Here is a 21203-nt window from a genome sequence, read left to right as displayed (position 1 = left end):
TAATGCTGTGTTGATAACTGTAAATTATCTTAACAGTATGAAGGCAATTTTATGTAATATTTGCCTTCAAGCAGGATTTAGAGAACTTACATGTAGTATCTACAGGAAATCATGGCAATGTTTAAATATAAAGTTTCAAAAGTTATTAAGGGCCAACCTTTTAAAGGCTGTATAGTTAGTATTATATGATCAAGGAAGTGCAGTCTCCTGATATTCAGGAGACTTTAAGCTGAGTAGTGATTTTAGAAGTTTTTTAAAAAGAAACATAACCCTTTTAAATATTTGTAGAAATCAGACACTAGTTTCTCGTATTCTAAATGGAAAAATGAAAGTGAATGGTTTTATAATCCAAATTTAAACACTTTTTTTGAAAGATAAAATTATGTGCTGAGGAATTTTGATCTCTTATGAAGAATAATCCTGTTCAGGATCATTAATAACAGAATTGCTTGAAACAGTTCATTTTTCTTCTATACTATGAAGGTGTCTAGAAAGATGGCTCTCTAGAGAGTAAAATGATATTTTTTTATTGCGTTTTTAAAGATCATGTATTCTTTTCATTACAACTGAATTGAATTTTGTAGATTTTTCCCACTAGAAAGGCTTTATATTTTTTATAAAGTATACTAGTCACTAGAAAATACATGGCAATCTTTTTTTGGTGGTAAAAAGATTCCATTTGTTGATGTTATTTTGCCTACTTTCACTGAAAATAATGTTTTATTCTTTCATCTAAGAGGAGAATGTTATGTATCTCATGTATAAGTTGGCTTTAAATCATTTTCTTATAGATTATTCTTTAAGAAACATACATTGAGCCAAAATTTTGGCTATTATGAGCTATTAACAAAAAAATTATGAAAATGTTTTTATTGTAATTTATGGACACTTTGAAAGGTGCTAATAGTCCTATTAGTCAAACAATGAAATATAAAATATGGTAATACAGAGCACTTTTAAAGTCAAAATAAAAGTTTGAGAATCATTTGAATTAAGATTTGTATTTGCAGGCAGAACCACAAGCAACCCACGGAGATTATTTATCTCCTCATGAGCAACTGCTTATTAGGATGTCCTAATATTGATGAAAAAATAATATTTGAGTTCTTTTCAAAAGGAGAGTATATCTATGCAATGTTAAAACAGCAATTTAAAAAAGGACAATTTCATAAAATTGGTATCGAATTTCACGTTATTTAATTCAATTATTTTTAAGCTAAATTTATTCACATTTATTTAATCATAATCATGTAGTGTGAAGATACTCTACATAAGAATTATATAAAATAAATTTAAAATAAGTGTAAATTGGCATCTCCTTGAGGGAGCGGTAAAATAAATTCTTGAGAATTGTTTAAACCAGAAAGTGTATATATGTTAAAATAATTTTAAGTGTGATATTTTATAGCCTTCCAATAGTGAAAAGTGGTAGATTTTTTAAAAATTCAGTCCTTTTTTTAAAGAAATAAAAAGATTAAGGAAACAAAATCTGAGAAATCATGGAAAACTGAAGGCTTCATATTGTAAAAATGGCTTTGCATTTGAGTAATAAGCACCGTCACCAGAATAACAGGAATCCCCACACATGTATCACACATCAAGCCACATGTTTATTTTAATACCAGATGTTCACTAAAAGTTTGATTATGTTCAAATAAAATTGCAATGGTAATTATAAATATCATGCCACAAAATGTTGTCTAGTATTGTTGATGTATAGGGTTATTTATTTTCAATAGACTTATTGGGTCCCTAAAATAATTTAGAGGTAAAAATATAAAGATCTAAATTAGATTAGATCATATAATCAAATATCAGTCAATTAGAAATTGAGGCAAAGATAGGAATATGATCCTGTGATACAATACAGTACCACTAAGGATACATATTTGAGAACACTACTTTAATTTGTACAAAATGGTCTCAGGTTAACAAAAATATCTCCTCAAGTCTTTCCTACCTTAGAACTGTTTTACATAAAACTGATAAAAAATTTTACCTTCTCAAAGGTATCATATTGACTGAGTGAATAAGAACCATAGCAGAGGGTCATCCTTTCAACTTGATATTCAGTCATTATAAAATATTTTGTTTTATGTGGTTTGATATCCTGTTTCTGTAGTGAGTTTATGTTCCTCATAATCATTTTTTTTTTTTTTTGGTGAGGAAGATTGGCCCTGAGCTAAGGTCTGTTGCCAATCTTCCTCTTTTTGACTGAGGAAGATTGTCCCTGAGCTAACATCTGTGCCCATCTTTCTTTACTTTATATGTGGGATGCCGCCACAGGGTGGCTTGATGAGTGGCATGTGGGTCCATGCCTGGGATCTGAACCCTCAAACCCTGGGCCACCAAAGTGGAGTGCATGAACTTAACCACAATGCCACTGGGCCAGCCTCCCCTATAATCTTTTTTATGTTAACATATTTATCTCCCCAGAAAAGTTTCATCTCTATGGATTTCACTGGCAATGAAGTTAAGATAGCTGTCTCACATTTTTAAAAAATGGGAAAATAGGAAAATAGAATATAGTGGCTTTGTAATTTCAACAAAGGATTTGGGTAGTCTCACCTAATTCACCTTAATAAGAGTACTTAATTTTTTTTAAAAGATATTTGAACAAATAAAAGTATTCATGCATCACTATTTAATGAACATTCCTAATACAATTTGGTGTTAATATTAACAAATCACACCCCTCCTGTAATCTGTCTGGTACACATATGGAAACCATGGCAACTATTATAATATAAATCTTTATCTTCACAAAATAACAAAGAGTCATATTAGGATTAATCACTAAAAATTTCAATATTTGTAATCATTTTGTATGTCAATATTTTCACTTAACAGGAGTTTGGCCTTGCTATGCAGCTTAGTAAGGAAAAGATTAGTGTTTTTATCTGTTCTGTAGTCTTTTGATTAAAGATACACAGTAGCAATTGATAATAAGTTTCTCGTAAGGAATCAAATTGCACTAGCTAAAATTTTACTTTTGAAACATTCTGTCCTACAAAATAGCTTCTAAGAAGCTTGTACAATGTTTATCATTATATTATGGAGACTATTACACTACATGTCTTAAGGAGCTTGTAAGAAGTTCAGGAAAGCTTGGGAATATAGTAGTAATATCTTGGTTTAAAAATCAGTTATAAAAGTTTTAAAGCCAAAGTCTGGTAATTTATTATAATTTAAACAGTCTCACTAGAGACACGTAAGTATAATTTCTCCTTCTGCCTACTATAGACTATAAAAGTATCCACACCAGATAGTAAGCTTCAAGTTACAAAGACTGAAGAAATGTTACATTCATGTAATGTAATTAGTAAATATGGTCACCTGCTTCAGGCCTTGCAAAATCACCAGGTTTTCAAGATGCCTACCTAAACAGGCCTATTTAAAATTACAATCTGGCTTCCCCCTAAAAATCAACTTGAAAACCCTCTACCTCTGCACTGTATTTTTTCCATAGCACCTGTCTCCTTCTAACACATTATAAAATTTACTTATTTCTTAAGTTGATTGTTTATTGTCTCTCTTTCACCACTAAAATGTCAGTTCATAGAAGGCAGGGCATTTTTTTTTTTTCTGCTTTGTCCTCTGATAGAACCCAACTACCCAGAACAGGGCCTGGTATAGAGCATTCAATAAATGTTTATTGAATAAATTTTTATCATACATGTAAAATTATGTAATAACATCACAAGTATTATGGCTATATTTTACAATTATTCAATTTTTTTTTACTTTTCCCTCTCAAAGACATTTCATTTATATTCTATTTTGACTATGATATCTTTCTCAAGGCCTCCAAACACCCTATTCTTTCTGTTCTAATCAGTTCTTAATGTCTAAATTTCAAAAAAATGAGGAAAGCAAACTTTTTCCTTGCTCTTCAACTTGTTCTGAGTCCCTTTTAATATATTCTTAAAACCCACTGTACCGAAACATGAGCATCTTTTCACTTTGTTTGCTGTATTTTACTTGAACCTAATCTGTATCTTTTCTTCCATTTCTCCTATTTCCTAATTTATTCCCCTCATTCTGACTAAACCCACCTTGTCTCTACTGTCTACTCTCACATATGCTTAAGTGCAGTATAGATTTAGTTGACGATAATGATAGTATAGTATTTATCAGTATATTTAGTAAAGAAAATATTCTTTAAAAATGATGGACAGTTAGAGCTACTCCTTGTATTTGAATAGTGAAGGTATCATTAACTCTAATTTCTTAAGAGAAACCAGGTGTGATTGAAATTTAGTTTAATCATTTCTATCTGAAAAGTTTCCTATTGATGTCCTCACTCCCCTTTTATTAACCACTTTGGGAGAAGGAATACTATATTTATCAACAGCCAATCTTTATGGACATCAGCTAAATAAAGGAAACTTAAAATATAAAAAGACCAGATACTCTCAAGGTACCATAGGTTCTACCACAATTAAAATATATTTCTATTAGTATATCTTTCTTTCATTAAATTCCACATACCAGACCTTATTCTCCCCAGTGTCTACTTTGTCCCTGTACTAGGTTAGCATGATTATTGAGGTGCCTCTGTGGTATCATTACTGATACATTACTGCAATGTGACAGAAAATTTCATTTATTCTTAGAATACCAATGAAAAATAGGTATTATATTACCCACGTTAGTGAAATTAATGAACTCAAAGATCTTTTCATTTCCAGTCCCTTAGGCACACTGTTAGGCCATGATCTTTCCTGATTTTCTGTCTGAAAAAGATAATTGACTTTATTTTTTTGACAATATAAGGATCTCACTAAATTCAGAAAAGCTCAGAGCTAAGGAAGATTACATAAATGGGTCAGTTGCTTAATAGTAATATTTTTCAAGTCAAGTTCTCTGGTATATCAAATATTGTCACAATTAGATTTTTTTTCAGTTTTAGTATAAATATTTACCTACTTATTTAATATATTCATAAAAACCTTCCTTTGTCAATTTTTCATAAAATCTGGTTGAGCAAATTTTCAGAGCATGATATATAATATGTTAACAGCAAATAAGACAGCTTAAGCAAATAATATGTAGGAATATATTTATGAATCAAACAAGTAAATTCACTAAGGGTATGTACACAGAGTTCAGATCTTCTTCAGAAAACAGCACATTTCTGTCAATGATTTATATTATAGGAAGTTACATTCACTTATAAGGGAAACAACTTGGACATCTAAAGTTAAAAAAATTGGAACACTGGGGCCAGCTCCATGGCCTAGTGGTTAAGTTCCACGCACTCCTCTTTGGCAGCCTGGGTTCGGTTCCCGGGCACAGACCTACACCACTTGTCAGTGGGAGGCCATGCTGTAGCAGCGACCCACATACAATGTAGAGGAAGACTGGCACAGATGTTAGCTCAGGGAAAATCTTCCTCAAGCAAAAAGAGGAAGATTGGCAAGAGATGTTAGCTCAGGGTAATCTTCCTCAGCAAAAAAAAAAAAAAAAAAAAAAAATTGGAACACTGACATTCTGCTAAAAGTGGTAGCTTTGGCATTTTTGATAGTACCTATGGATGTCTTACCCTTTGTTCTTGGTACACTGGGGAGAAAGTTTTATTTTCAGAGTTGATTTTAATTTAAGACATTACTTTTAGTCCTGAATCCTTAAAAGAAACCTCAGACGAGTTGAATTAAGACTCTGTGTGTGCACACACACACTTTTAAATTGGCACTTTACTCCAAATATATATATATATATATATATATATATATATATTTTTTTTTTTTTTGGCTCAAGGAAACATTTCCACTTCTAGTGTTTTTGTTTTTTTTTTTTTTCCCACATGTGGGAATGCCACAGACGTGTTTCTCCCAACATAGGAAAAATAGTTTTGGAGATAATGCATTAACTTTAGAATTTAAAAAAATACATTCTACATCTATGTTTGCTACCAATTTATTTTAAGACCAACTGAAATTGGCACCATCCCTGTTACTTTCCATCCATGAAAAGATAATTTAAAAGGCTTGACTTGGAATACTGTGACCAACCTGATGACTACATCAGACGACTCCGTGACTAATACAGTTGTTTCTGTGGTAATCCATTGTCAAGAGTGATGAAAACAATAACTTGAGCTAAAACAGTTGATTCAGATATTCATCACCTAAGTGATATATTCTATCACTGGAATATTTGTAGCTGAGGCATTCCTTGTACCTCTTTTTAAAGTTCTGCAATCTTCTTCTTTAAGCACAGAACCATTGTGAAGCATTACTGTAACATATGTACAAGAGACCACAGGATCTTTGAAAATGGCATGCATGAATAAGTATTAGGAAAGTGCTAAACATGCTGGTAGCATTGCTAGCACCAATCTCTGGGATTTCTCCTGTCTAGTAGCTATAGATTTTGTCCATTACTAGGGAAAGTCTTAATACTCTTTATAGTCGGTACGAGGACAACAATGTGGGGCCTGCTTTGGTGGAGGTGGATGCTCTCGCCCACCCTTCCCAAGAAGTTTTCCATTTGTACACACTAGAGGTAAAGGAGGAGTCAAGCTAAGTTTGCAAAACAGTCAATATTCAAATGATTTTGAATCTTGTTGGAACAACTTCTACTCCCCCCATAGATGAAGACTAATTAGGAGGTCTACTATGCACCTTGAATTTTAGGTTCAAAGAATAATAAAGAAAACAAAAGTACTAATCTTTTTAAAAAGTAGTTTTCTTTTCTATTTGAGGACCACCTGAATTGAAAGCTAATTTTCAAGTTCAAAGGTTTCTTTTCTTTTCTTTTTTAGAGAAAAACATGGTGTCATAGTATTTCAAATCACTTCTTTTAATATCCTTAAGTCTATTGCACATATTTTATTTACAAAACTCTGTTTCACAAAAAAAAGATCAGTGCTCTTTAAAGAATAGGATCTTATAGAGAAGTCCTTTGACTGTATATTCCCATTAAATCCTTATATAAGGTAATTTTCAACTGTTATTTCTACCAAACCTAGAAAAACACTATCATCAATGATGGACCCCATTATTGGCTCAAGTTACATATATTTCTTTTTTTATTCACAAATGTAATAGACCACGGAACCTGTATTTATTTACTTTTACTCTTTGAAAAAAAGATCTCTCTCTTTATTAGTATTCCATAGAATATACTATAGAAAATGCTGGTCTGGACTTATACGCCTTTGAGTCAGCTAATTCTATTTTCTTCTTCTTCAACCAATGAAACCCAGAGAATGGATGTATGATCTGTTTTTGGCTACTTTTATCTAATTATTCACGATTTTAAATTCAGTAATTTTCTGCCCATTTATTCCCATCCCAATGCTACTCTGGACAAAAGCCTAGCCTGACTATTGCTCCTGTAGTTGCTTTTTCCTATTACAGTATAAGAGCTATAATGCATCACCAAGATCCATGAACACAAATAAATAACAGAGAAATAAAAATTTGGAAAGCTGTAGGAGTGGTAATGGCACTAAATAATACATATAGATTCAGTGGACTGTGATTAGGATTTCTCTGAAAGGTACCAAAGCCGTATTCTGCTGTTAGAACGACATTTGCAGCCGTGGAATAAATCTAAATTAACACTAGAAACCCTGACTAATGCATATAGTATGAATAACCCATCCAGAAACAAGAAATGGTGCTTTGCTCATTACATCAACACAGATTGCACACTAATCACTGCCTATTCTGTAAACATCAATTCAACTGTGTTCTTTTCTCCTGATTTCTTTTAAAAAAAAAACCATTCATCCTATAAACACATAAAAAGGGCAGCTTTCCACGGTGTGAATTATAATGCTTCAGGAAAAAGTGATGCATTCAGAAGTTCTACCCTTTAATCCAGCCAGCAATCTAAGTCTAACGTAGGGCTATTTTTTTAAGGTATATGGATCTGATTTTTGTATCATTCAGTGATTTCCTCTGTGACTTTTCTCACTCCTGTACTAATCTCTCACCAATTAATAATGTAACAAATGCTAAGGCTTAAATTGGACATAATTTCCTAAATCTCAATGCTAATATTCTTATTTTATCACCAGAGTCACATAACCTTTGTAGGTAGTGGGCTTAAGGGAAAAGACCACTGAATGTTCTTTTCTTTGACCCTCAAAACTTTTATTTATTTATTTATTTATTTGATTATTATTATTATTATTATTTTTTTTTGCTGAGGAAGATTAGCCCTGAGCTAACATTTGCTGCCAATCTTCCTCTTTTTTTGCTTGAGGAAGATTAGCCCTGAGCTAACATCTGTGCCAGTCTTCCTCCACTTTATATGTGGGTCGCTGCCACAGCATGGCTGATGAGTGATATAGGTTCGCACCCGGGATCCGAACCTGTGAACCAAGGCTGTGGAAGTGGAGTACACTGAACTTAACCACTAAGCCACATGGCCGGCCCCCGACCCTCAAAACTTTTATACAAACATTTCCTCTTCTTTTCTCAGAGATTTTGACATAATAATTCAAATCTTATTCAAACATGGAAAGATATAGTCCTTTCAGGGTTATATGGAAATGGGTTGAACTGGAATTTCACTAAGGATTCCTGTTACAACCTAGGACTCATTAAATGCATGTGCATTGCAAATGTATGTGTATGTGCGTGTGTAATTTTAATTGTCTTAAAGGAAAACTTCTATTTAATTTTGTTGGATGTGTTATATGATTTCTTGTTCTTGGAAAATAATCAAATTCCTTTAACCAACCAAAGAGACCTGCTTTTACCACTAGTACCACAGTTACCAATCTCATTCTGCTTTTGATTAATACCTAGGGCTAGGAGAGCATTGAGAGGTAGTTCCTACAGTGTCCTTTCACTTCCATCTATTCATCCGGGAATGGAGAATGTCTTTCACACTGAAAAAGCTATCTGGAAATCTATCATATCATGGTCCATTTCATTCACTCATGCATTCTTACATTTGTTCATAATAATCAATAATTGGCTTTTAATCACGCTTGATATTACTGACTGAAAGGAAGGAATATTATAAGTGAAGTACAGTTCCAATATTTGGGTTAAGCAATTTACTTGAGTCTTGAAGGAATGACTGAATGCCTTTCTGATAAAACAGTCAATTATACTAGATAACTTCTCTTGGGCAAGATTCCTCAATAGATTAATATATTTTATATATTCATCTGTGTAAAAGTGTTTTTTTTTTTAAGTTTAGGTTCTGATAAATTTTTTAAAGTAAATTAATTTTAGGGCTAATTTCCCAGCCTATATTAAGTAACACTAGTCTGTTTGTCAAAATGCCCAGCATTTTAAAATAGGTTATAAGCTTTCTAAAGATATGGAATAACACCATATGTAATTTAAAAAAGTGTGTCCAGTGATTTCAATTATCCTTTATAGGAAATTATATTCTTATAATACTTTTAAATGGGGACATTGATTTCATTTTTATATATTACATTAATTTTTAAAATATATTAATTTATGCATGTAATCTGTCACAGGCATTTTTATGATTTATGACAAAAATACTTTAATCTTGCATTCTGTCTAATCAGGCACTATATAAAACTCCCTTCCAAGTTTTACACTCATCAAAGGCATTACATCAGATATTACACTGCTTGTTTAGTTAAACATACGGAGATTTCAATAATAATGTTGTAAATATTTAGAAATTATGCATGTCAAATTAGCCACAACTGAAAACCAAAAAGTTCAATTTTTACTAGTAGAATAACACACATTTGTTTTTACTCTGAATCTAAACATACATGTGTATTGGCTCTCACTCTGATTAAAATCTACTCAATTTAAATTTTTACCATATGACTTCAAGATTTTCCAGTAAAAATGTCTTTCTCTCTCTAACCAATTCCATAGCATAGGAACTCTAATTTTCAGGAAATACAGGGTTTTGTTTTAAAGTGTGGTGGTATATTTTTTATGAAACTGAGGAATAAAAGTAGACCAAAACAATGACTCCCCCATGTAAACAAACATGAGATATTAAGCAAGCAAGTAGCAGCATCTAAAAAACCAAATTCATCTAAAGTCTCAGCTTCATGGAAGAATTACAGATTTCTTCCTTCCTCACTCGGATTCCACCACCTACAGTACTCCAAAAAGTGCTAATGATCATAGAACTGGGACCATATATCAAATGTTGCAGGTGGTAAAAGAATAAAGGAAGGAGATGCTAAAGTCAGTGTACAAGGACATAAACCTCCTGTGATGAATTAAGAATGATTTTTATTTCAAGGACAGGTACTCTCTTCAAAGTTCAGGTGCTGACCTATTGTATTCTGACACCTGAGAAATATTTGGCTACAGGGAACAGCAGGGAATCTGCAGCCCAAGTACTGAGTTCTATTTCTTGATTTTATATGCCAATTAATTCTTAAGTCACTTCATAGCACTCTGTGCTTTATCTCATTTAAAAAATTAGAACAAGAAATTTGGAAAAGACCCAATAAATGAATTCGATGCTCTAGCTAAAGTTGCATTATCGTTGCAATATTTTTCTTTTAAATGGTTACCAATTAAAACTTAACAGAGTGGCTTTAAGAAAGATTATGGTTAGGATGTTTTTAAGGCAAGGTTGATAGAGAATGTATTAACTTTTTAAAAAGAAGTTGTGTGTACCTGATTGGCCAAAACCTGATAAGATAAAGATTCCATGTTAAAAAAAAATTTATTATTGGTAATTTTATGCAGTACCACTTTTTAAAAATAATTTGAATTATTTTTTCTTTTCCTTGACATCATGACTGTGTCTATAAAGGAAAAACAGGCAGCTTCTTATCAAGTTGAAAAAGAAGATATGTTTCAGGAAGGAAAAGTTAGCGGTTATCAAAAAGAGAATTCAAAATGGTTAAGAAGGATATGAGAATATTAATCATAACACCACAGAGAAACTAAGTTTAAGTTCACTTTTGTGAGTTGAAGACGTGTAATATTTTATGAATATTCTACAGAGTTTCCATTTAAGGACTCTTTTCTGGCACTGTTTTTTATTTACTGAGTAGGGAAAAGCTTTACAAAGTTGTTTCCTATTGTCAGATTTACTTTTTTGGGTAGGTTGAAGATTAACTATCAAAAATCATAGAGCTCCTCATAGCAGAAAAACAAGGACCTGGTCAGAGATATGAGCACAAGCCCTGTACCGGACTTTAGGCATTACCAATACACAATTCTAAAGATGACACTCCTAACTCTCTATCCTGCTATTAAGTTAACTTTGGTCAGATATCAGCTCTCAAGGGAATGGCAGGTACAAAATGGCAATAGATTGAAACAAGTATCTCTTACATGGACAGAGATAAATTTAATCTGTATTTAGTTCTAGAAAAGCAAGGGTCAAATTGACCCAGAAAACTACTGCTCAAATTTTCGTAGGGGTACAAAAATAGAGATGAGATAACTGATAGGTGGGAGTGGATATCCATATTGGAAGATAACATGTCAGAAATCAGAGGATAAGCCAGATAAATATTATTGCCTTAGTTTTACCATAGTATGCATTTACAGGAGCTCCTTCTGGGAAATGAATAGGTAAAGAATTCAGATTTTGGATAAGAGACATAGAGCAAAAGTTGGACATCAGATAGGTTTATACAGACTAAGTGAGTTAATCAGTCTGGGTCTTGCCCTATTAACTTGGCCTGATTTATGGCCTTATACGTTTGCTTCATATTGTAAACCCTGATTTGCAACTTAAAGAGAGAAGAAGGGAAAGAAATCTTTCCAGAGGATAAGTTGCTTAAAATCAGTAGAGAGAAATGTAGATGCTGGGTACTGAGGAGTATCATGGAACTTAAAATTTAACCCTATATAATACATAATGAATGAAAACAGAATTTTGGCTCAATGTATGTGTGCATTTGAAGCCATCTTTCAGAAGTTCTAGAACACCAAACCATTGTTGTCTCCTGTGGTAACTGTTTACTCACATGCCTCCGATCCTCCCTATTAGAGCATACTGAAAAATATCTGGTTTGATGTCTGCAAGTAGGTCACCTCAATCAGAAAATGGAATCATAGAAAAGGGACAAAGAAATAGAGCCTATTTCATTTGGTAAAAATGCTAAAAATAAATGTTAAAAACAAATGTATGATGAATTGTGAGTCAAGGATATTTTTTAAAATGAAAACAAACAAAAAAGAGCAAATGTTATATTCAGGATATAAGAAAGTGATTGTGAGTGAGTAAAAGAAAAAACCTTGTGATGATGTAAGCTATTAAGTACCGGAAAGGCTGATTCATTGCTGCAAAATCTCTTTCTCTGGAAGTCTTTAAAAAAGAAGGTAAAAGTGTTCATTAGGGTGCATGCTCCTTCTCTTAGGGAGGCCATGTGAACTTTATGGGCAAAGTGACCAAAGCAGAAGTTGGAGAAGAGCCCTGCCATTGAGTCCCAGAATGAACTTTGGTGGTCACATAGTTAAGACTGTGATAACACTAGTTAATTTCAAATTTCAATCTTTAATTCAATATGTCTTTTCTTCTGAGATGTGAAAAATGTCTAAGATTACTATTTATAGAAAGAAAAAATAGCTCACAGCTATCTAGCACACTATGAGGGAAAAATAATGAGGAAATGAGTGGATAAAACATTTGTGGACCAATTTATTAATATAAAATTCTAGAGATAGACCAACTATAATTTTGTGTATAGCTAGAAAGGGATTCAAAAGAGCCTGTGGGCAGAGTAGTAAGCAAAAGAGTGACTCATCCAAACTAATAAATATCATCATTTTGGTCGAAAAGCAGTGCAGCATTGAGAAAAGTTGATATGACATTGGATAGCAATGACAAAATGGATTGCCTATTGCTGTGATGTTATTCTGGGGGAAAAGACTTTAAAATGAGACACCTTTTAAGGGATATGCACATTTATACAAGGTCTACATGAGCTGAACAATACTCCAGACCAAATCATTTCCAACCAAATTTTATAGTTTTCTAAAACAGTCTGAGAAGCTTGCTACCTTCAGCAAACCCCAAATACGACATTTAATTAATGATCATTAAAATAGTGGAGAAGGTTTGACCTGTCATTTCATTTCCTATATATTTAGCTCACTCTCTGACTGGCTCATCTATGGCAGATTTTTCAGAGAGCCTTACTTTCTGAATGGTCAAAGTCCTAACTGCCTAGAACAACTCTTGGATACATTTCATCCAAGTGGTGACGAGATCTAGGAAAAGAAAAGAATAAGTGTTAGGGTCAGAAAAACCTGGGTTTCATTCTCTGTTTTGGCACTTTACAATTTTTTACCTTGGGAAAGTTAGTTAGGTCTCTCAGAGTCCCTTATCCCCTTTTTCTTAAGCTCAAGAGTGAGTTTGTAATTCCTATTCCTCAGAAGGACAGTTTTAAAAATTAGACATAATATATGTAAATTGCTTAAAACGTGACCTGGTAAATGCAATAAAATAACATTTACTATAGATACAATAAACGTTAATGTTGATTCCTTTCTACTTCTCACCCCCACCCCCAAGATATTTGTATTTATCAGCAATTTTTCTGGTTACTAAGTCATTTTACAAATGATGCCGAATTATCCTATTTTCTCTCTCATTCATATAATCAGAAGCCACCCAACTGTTCCTTCCACCCTACCCCACAGGGCAAAGAAAACACTTAATAGTTGTCAGTATCATTTCCCAACTGTTATGGTACAAATTCAAATCTACAAAGATATAACTATTGCTGTTACTGTCATCTTTGGTCACAAACACTCAAAAGCCCAAATAACCAAGTAAACAAACAAGCATTTCCTATTAATGCGTACTTAAATGGGGCATATAATGGCAAAAGAGAGGGTGAAAGGGATAGAGAGAAAGTGTATTACTGTAATAGTGACATGCTGAAGAAAAGAAATATACTTTTGAATATACTGGGACTATTAAAAATTAACTAATGGTAAAGATAAAATTTTGATTTATTTTCCTGTCATAAGTCAAAAAAAACAAAGAATATGATGTCATTATGGTATTTCTGCTTCCCAATGCCAACAATAAATTGAACTAATTGCAACTGATAGGTTAATATACCTTTTGATAGATGAGTCTATAGTCATTAATGATATGTTTTATCTCTAGCAAAGAAAAAGTAATAATTAATTATACTTAAGCACTTTGCAAGACAGAGAGTGGTACTAGCTTAATCATAAAGTAAAATAAAGACAAAGCATATATTACCTGGTATTAAGGTCAATCATGTTTTGATAGAGATGATAAATCTATTTGCTACTGTAATAGAAGGATAAATACAAGTTTGGCTTCAATCATGAATGAGTTAAGTCCCAGTTCCACTACTCCATGTGAGCTTGAGTGAACTATCCAGCTTCTCTGTACATATTTCATCTGCCAATGGATTGTATGAAGCCCTTGACATGGATTATTTTATGTATTCTCACAAAAAATGAAGTAGTTAACATTATGAGCCTCATTTTACAGATGAGAAAATGGGGTTTGGAGTCTCTAAGAGCTTGTCCAAGGTCACACAGTTAGTAAGCAGTAATAACAGGACTTGAAAGATCTTTTTATCAGTAAGTCATACTGAATGCTCCCTGCAAGATCTAGCAAAGTCCTCTTTTGCTAACATGCTCACAGAAGGTCTTCAAAAGGCCAAGTTAGGGTATAATGCTGAAGGGCCTGATCCATCTAGCTTTTGTGAAATTGAGGAAATAGGCCTTATACAAGCAAGTCAAAATGGTGCCTGGACCGAGTGGAGAATGCAAAATATCAGCTCCTTTTCATAGTTATGAAGAGTATATTGTGATGTGTGTTCTCCCAGGAAGATATTTGGCTCAATTGAACTGATCCAGATCATCTTCCCTAGCAATCACTCGACTGAGTCTACAGAGTGTGTATATATACTACCCATGCACACACAAGAGTTGTGATTGTATTTTACAGAAATATTTTGTAATATCAGTCTTTATATGTGATGATATAGTTGCTGCTAAGGAAACTTTAATAATATCCACATGGTAGATAAAGAGAAAGTAAACAAATATGGAAAGAAAGACATTTCAAAAAGACATGATATATCACAGCATTTTATTTCCCAATTTGGTTGACTTTACAGACATTCTTTAAGACAAATGTCCAGTTAAACCAAAAAAAAAAAAAAAAGTCAAAACAAACAGGTTTAGGGCAGATAGGAAAGAAAGCCAAGTTTGTTTTTGAAAGATATTGAAATAACATGATACCTTTCACATATTAATTTGTTTAAAACAACTTATAGAATGAAAAAAAGAAAGAAAACAAGAAAACATGGGAAAATCTATCATCTTAGTTCAAGCAGTTTTCACCAACAGAAGATGGAGCTGAGAGCCCCAGGGAGTGGAAATACTAGCATTGCACCATAACAACATTTTAAAAAAATCATCATAGGAGTCAAAGATTATAGGATGCATTTTAATTGATTTAATATATGAAACAGATGGTTTTTTCTACAAAATAGAGAAATAACTCTATTGAATTAGGTAGCATTTCTCAAGAAGAAGTTTGCCCAAAGTTTCATGTCTGTAAATATTTCATTTCAAACCTTTAGTGGTAGGAAGCAGAGTTGGAAAGAGAAACTGGAAAGAGAAGCATGCTTCAGAGAAATGTCTGAATTAAGTGACTACTTTAGGAAGTAAATATAGTTTTTAAATTTTCATATATTTACAGCAATATATAACTATTAGAAACATAGATCCCAACAGATCTAATTGATTCAAAACAAAAATACCACTTAAAATAAGCAGTTCTTTTTATACAGTAGGCTATTTCTAATGTTATATATTTGGTACTAGCGTTCTGGAGTACTGCATTTCCCTTGAAAGTTAGTTCTCGTTACTAATTTTCTCATCTCAAAGTTGTTTTTAATCGAACATAAAACAATTCATGTTTAAATTATCACAAAGGCTAAGGAAAGTTTATATCATTACTTGCTTTACAAAAAGGATGGTATTCTGGTGTAGCTGTCATGAGTAACTGAAGAATTTTCTCCAGAGCTTGAACTGGTTTACAGAGAGTTCTCTGATGGTACTCCAATTCACTTTTGAAATCTGGCGTACACAACATGTCTACTCACACACACATATGCACATACATATCAAACACTCTTTTTTAAAAAAATATATAGACAATTGAAATAAAGGCAGGGAGGAGAAAAGTTATGGGATAGACAGGGTAAGAATAGGAAGGGTTTGAATCATTCAGATAATTGTATCCATTCTCTAATTCGCACTCAATAGGAAGTATAGCTAATAGAATCTTGGGTACTTTGAGACATTATTTAGTTCATACTCAGCCTGGACAGTACCTCACATAAATAATCCAGGCTTAGGTTCTCACAATCTTCCAAAAAACATCATTCTCTTATTCAGCAAGAGTCATTGCCAGAAAACAAGCAGTCATGTCTAACCTAGATGCCCTTATCTTGCACTTATATTGCAAAGTCAGCCTCTTTTTTTCTCAATCTGTCCTGAGGATGGCAGATGGCAAATGTTAGGAAGTTGCTATTTTCTGAAATGAATCTTCATATCTAGGTGGTTGTGTTTGTGGTTTAGATAGTTTTTTTTTGTTTGTTTGCTTTTTGATGTTGTATATTTTGTTTTGTATCACAGAAAGAATTAAGAAAGAATTGGAAAACGTGAGTGTTTGTAGGACAGAGACTGACTATCCCTATTAAAATAAGAATTTCCTTAGAGGAAGAGAATTTTGGCAGAGTGGAGTGGGGAATCCTTCCATGCGTAGATGGGAAACAATAGCTGAGAAGTTCTGACTATCCCATGCAAGGAGAAAGATGGGGTCAAGGTGTCAGAAACTGCTGTGTTGTGGATGATAATATTTTTGTGATGGAAGAAAGAATAAAATTGGGGAAAGACTGGAGGTAAATTCTCACAATAATCTCTCCTTAAGATGATCTGTGTAATAGGAATTTGTTTTACTTAATAATATGCATAACGAAACATTTTTAATCAATAGATATCAGTAAATAGGGAAGTTTAAAAAATGCAATGCAAATACATACTTTGAACAGGGAAACATTGATAAAACTTGAAATTCTAAACTGTTTGTAATAAGCCTATACATATATAAACCATAGTTTAATTATATGATTCAGTAATGTTTTTCTTCCCCAAGGATTTTTTTTAACCACCTTCAGCATTGTGTACTAAAAAAATTTTTTTTGTTCTCAAACTATGTGAACTGGAAGGAATTTTTCAAAATACTTTTCTCCCTTAGAAGGTAAATTCTATTCTCCTTCTGTTCCACTTCTGTTAACAAAAAAAGCTCATAATCAAACTCTAATCAAGCTGAAAAATCCCAATTTATTTCTTCATCTCCCCAAGGAATATCAGGACATTTCACAGAATCTTTTATTTTCTAAAGTTGTGATATCAAGACTTTTGCTTAGTCTTGTTCCTTTTTCATTTAGAATCACCATCTTCTCCCTGTTCCTTTTTTAAAATCCACATGCTTTTTCAACCTCCTGTGACTGGAAATATTTTGAGCTCAGCAATCAAGTTGGCACAAGCATGATTGCGAGATATTAACAACCCCTCAATTCAATAGGCAGAATTATGTTCACAGAGCCGAGAAGATATTAATCAGTCATTTCTTTAATTTTGCTCTGAGGCTGGTGAAATTCTCAAGACTTCACTTGGCAAAAGAGAAATTTATAGAGAAATATAGGCCTATGAGTCTTTAGTTTTTACTTAAACAGAGTATGAGCTATACGCATTTACTCAATGACGAGTAGTGTAACGTTGCAAGAAAACAATTTCTTTTCTATTTCATCTGTTGCTTTCTCAGATATATTTGCAAATGAAAGGAATTTTTCAATAGAAAATATGAGACATATGTATCCAAGCTCTTGTTAATAACACTAAATTTGTAATATTTACTTTGATCAATGGATTATTATTGTACAGAAAAAATTGTCACACCTTTCAATATGGTGGGTAACTTCTTCAGATAAGGAGATTTCAATTAGACTAACTACCCTTTTTTAAATTCACATTAGGACATTTGGACATTGAACAGTTGATTTATTAACTTAGGGTATTTGCAAAGATCTTCTTTATGAAATAGTAAGAAATGAGATCTAAACTAGCAAATAAATGGAAAAATATGTTCATCATGTATTTCCCTGAAACACTTGCCATAATGTCTGGGTTTTCATTAATTGATAAGATTGATTTGATAATATCATTTGAAGATTCACTTTTTCATATGAGATAAAACTATGCCCGTGGCAAGAGTTAAAATCAATTTTGAAGGACAACGGTGATTCATAAGTACTATTTTTATCACTTTAAACTGTTAAACTAGATATTCTTAAATAATTCCAGTTAAAATGGATTTTGATAGCACTAAACCTTATCTGATCTTGTTCAGCCTATTTACTTGCAAAAAGCTGGTGGGAATGTAAAATGTTGCAGCTGCTTTAGAAAACAGTTTGGCAGTTCCCTAAAATGCTAACCAAAGAGTCAGCATATGACCCAGTAATTCCACTCCTGAGCATACATCCAAGATAAGTGAAAACATAAATCCACATAGAAACTTGCACATGAATGTTTATAGCAGCATTACTCGAAATAGCCAAAAAGTGGAAACAACCCAAATGTGCATCACTGATGAATGAATAAGCAAAAGGCAGTATGTCCATACAATGGGAGATTATTCAGCCATAAAAAAGAATGGAATACTGACACATGCTACAACATGGATGATCCTTGAAAATGTTATGCTAAGTGAAACAAGCCAGACCACATATTGTATGATTCCATTCATATTAAAAGCCATTTATAGTAAGAATAGGACAATAGAGACAGAAAGGAGATTAGTAGTTGCCTGGAGTTAGGGGTGGGCACAAAGAATCTTTTTTGGGATGATGAAAATGTTCTCAAATTGGATTGTGGCAATGGCTGCATCACTTTGTAAATTTGCTAAAAATCATTGAATTGTGCACTTAAAATGGGTGAATTTTATGGTAAGTAAATTATACTTCAATGAATCTGTAAAAATAAAGATCAAACTTTAAAAACTCAATGTAAGGGACCTTATGAAACTAAGAATATAAAAGGAAAAAAAGTACTTTTCAAATTGAAAAGTTCAAATGAAGGAAATGAAAATGTCTAAATAAGTGAATCTTCAGAAGCTTAACTCTCATTTCAAGTCTGAGTGTTTAAGGTCTTTGATAGATATAATAATCATATATTGGAACTTTTTATGGTCACAAAAATGTTATGAAATGTCACATTATGTGGTGGCCAGATTTCTAATATTCTCATTCTTGTGTAGTACAAAACATTAAGGAATTCTTCACTATGCCTTACTTTTTATCAATTCCATATAAACTTCATTTCTCCCTTTATTTCCAAAGTTTCATTATTTTTGATAGTAACATTTTTAGCACCCTCACAATATAAAGGCTGTTCCTTTCTTAGTAGAAAATGCTTCTTTCCATCCTCAGTAAAACAGCAATTTGCCCTTGTTTTTTTAGAAAGAATGAGCAAAACTTCAAGTTAGTTAACTTGCAATGGGTATGTGTACACAGTATGATAAAAAATGCATTCACTATTGAATCTCCACTTTGTATTTTAACAACAGTAAGCATGGGCATATACTACTTGTATATCTTGTAACTACAAAATACCTAACTTGAATGGAATAAGAACCATCCTAAATGCTTTAAATTATTCTACTTCAATTAATCCTCATAGCTGGCACGTATTGAGGACTTAATGTATGCTAGGCACTTTTCTAAACACATTATGTACTCCACCTTTCATTTAATCCTCAAAGCATTGCCAGGAGGTAGGTGCTGATATTATCTCCATTTGACAGATGAGAAAACTGAGGCACAAGTAAGTAATCTGCCCAAGACCACACTGTTGGTAATTATAGAGCTGAGAGTAAAAATTTCAGTAGTCTGACTGCAGAGATGGTCTTTACCACTGCTCAATGTTGCCTCCTACTTTGTATTAAATTTTCAAGTTCACATTTCAAAATAATCCAAAATATTTTGATTTAATAAAAGTACTAAAAAGTCACTCTTCACATTATGCTTCAGCACTCTGTACACCTGCCGTGAGATGATGGTTCAGTTTTATAGCCTGTAGTTACAAAGGTGCTATGACTTTAAACATTTTTCTTTTTTTCATATATCATCCTTTAAACATTCCTCTAGTAATTTCATCCTAGTTAAATAATTTAGTTCTCAGGAGAAACTCATTGAATTCCATATTTCAAAAATCCAGTCTCCTCAAGACATTTTAGTTGGTTCTCTAAAAATGTTGTAACATGAGGAAAAACATTCTGATGAATTCAACATAATTATATTTAACCCCAAAATGGTTCCCAGTACTAATATGCTAACTGATCTTGGAAACGCTGTAGTCATCAAAGGCTGCTGCACTTTCCAGTGATGTGTTCATCTTTCCTTCATAAGAGGAAGTACTGATTCAATTCAATGAACCATGTAGATAATATTCCTTCGCTTTCTGAAGCACAGGTAAATGGACAGGTATCTGCATGGATGTGTTGACGCCTTCAAGAAATAGACTATTATGTTCGTATGTCCTTCACCTAGCAGATGATACGTGAAATCACCATCGTGAATGACGAGGTTTCTAAAAGTTCTGATTTATAACCCAGTGCTTTAACACCAAGTAATACATACTCAGGGAAGAGGCTCCCCATGGCATCATTTTACAATGATTTTATAATATTTCAAGGAATGCTCTTAAAGAGAAGCACAGACAAGGAAAAGACATTACTACATGACGCCATCCATAGATAAAGGCCTTATTAAATTTCTGCTAAGTTTGCCATCAAGAAGCTAGAGCTGTCACACTCTTAGGCACTCCCTCATCTTCCAGGAGTGTGAAAGTTCCTTGAAAGCTTTTGATTCCGTTACGTACACCATCAAGAAGCAAAGAATATAATGTGGAGTTTCAGGGTTGTTTTTTCTGCTGTCTTGAATTATTTCTTAGAAATACAGGGAAATCTTATCACACACAGGGCCCCGCCTTTGTTTTCTGTCACTAAGATGCTTCAAGGTAGAAATGCACTGAATTAAGACCAGGTTTCAGACGCATCTAGTTCAGTTAACTTCTCTGTGCCTCATTTTGTCTATCCATGGACTAATAATGCTAACAGTTACAACAACAACAACAGCAGCTACAATAAATTTGGAAAACACTCTGTTAGAGGCACTGAACTTAGTGTTGTAAAACAGATTATTT

General features: G+C 32.9%; 1 protein-coding gene across 2 annotated transcripts in view; it reads right to left on the bottom strand.

Moving 5' to 3' along the window:
- The window catches only part of LOC131401210 (protocadherin-11 X-linked-like), a 399191-nt gene that overhangs the window by 53988 nt on the left and 324000 nt on the right, over positions 1-21203 (bottom strand). The gene's annotated exons all lie outside the window — the stretch shown is intronic.

The sequence above is a fragment of the Diceros bicornis genome, chromosome X (genome assembly GCF_020826845.1).
Source record: "Diceros bicornis minor isolate mBicDic1 chromosome X, mDicBic1.mat.cur, whole genome shotgun sequence".
NCBI lineage: Eukaryota > Metazoa > Chordata > Mammalia > Perissodactyla > Rhinocerotidae > Diceros > Diceros bicornis.
Note: the sequence above shows the minus strand (reverse complement) of the source record. Positions and strands in the feature narration are given on the sequence as shown.